Raw genomic sequence first — 1,318 nt, forward strand, 5'->3', positions numbered from 1 at the left:
TGTATGAATGTATGTATATACGTGTGCCTGCATATGCAACTCAGTGTAATTATATATATGCACGTTTATATATATATATATATATATATATATATATATATATATATATATAGAGAGAGAGAGAGATAGATATATATGAATATGGGAAGAGACAAACATGGGGAGGGAAAGTGAGCAACAGAGAGGCAGAAACGTCACTGTATGTAATGCATCTATGCATTTATGTATGTATGCGTACGTATGCGTTTGTGTGAGCGTGTGAGGCATTTCTGCGTTCGTGTGTCTATTTAGCTTTAAGGCTTCTTTATGTGACTGTGTTGATAGCGAGCTAGAAAGACTGAGATAACTGACGCAACTGGTAAATCTGTTGAGCAGCGCTGCAGTACACACAAGACTTACTACTTCAGCAAATGATTCTAACACTGTAAAATACCGCTGATACATAATCCCATTAGTTGCTAGCAGAGGGAAAGATTATCTTCACAAGCGACATAGCAGAAACGAAGTTCTCAAAAGCTTAATTAAACTCTGTCTACATATTAATGCCAGCTTTATCTCTGCTATCAACTAATTCTAATCCGGTGAATTTAATAACAAAAGATAACACATAAATCTCTTTCCATTATTGCTTGGCTCATTGATAGAAGCGACTTGCTTGTTGAATTGCGCCTTATCAACAGGCAATGGGATTCTCTTGACGAAATAAACGGCGACTTTGAAGTCTGGCTTTGGAAATTGCTGAAGGTTGTGGTGCCGAGTCGTAAATTATAATGCGTAAATATGTATGCGTGAGTATGTATGTATATATATATATATATATATTTATGTGTGTGTGTGTGTGTGTGTCATTTTGTATGTATATATATATTTATATGTATATGTACATAGACCTATGTATATATATATGTGTGTGTGTGTGTGATTGTGTATGTATATATATATTTCTATGTATATGTACATAGACATATGTATATATATATATATGCATATGCATATATGTGTGTGTGTGTGTGTATCTATGTATGCATGTATGTCCATATATATATATATATATGTATGTATATACATTATATATATATATTTACTCGTATATGTGTGTGTATGTATGTATATGTATGTGTGTATATATATATGTATGTACATATGTATGTATGTATGTATGTATGTATGTATATATATGTGTGTATATATTTTATATATATAGTCACTCGTATGTGTATGTATATATTATATATATATATATATATACATACATATATATATATATATATATATATATATATATATATATATATATATATATATATATATATATATA

This window comes from Octopus bimaculoides, chromosome 4 (genome assembly GCF_001194135.2).
Source record: "Octopus bimaculoides isolate UCB-OBI-ISO-001 chromosome 4, ASM119413v2, whole genome shotgun sequence".
NCBI classification, from domain to species: Eukaryota; Metazoa; Mollusca; class Cephalopoda; order Octopoda; family Octopodidae; genus Octopus; species Octopus bimaculoides.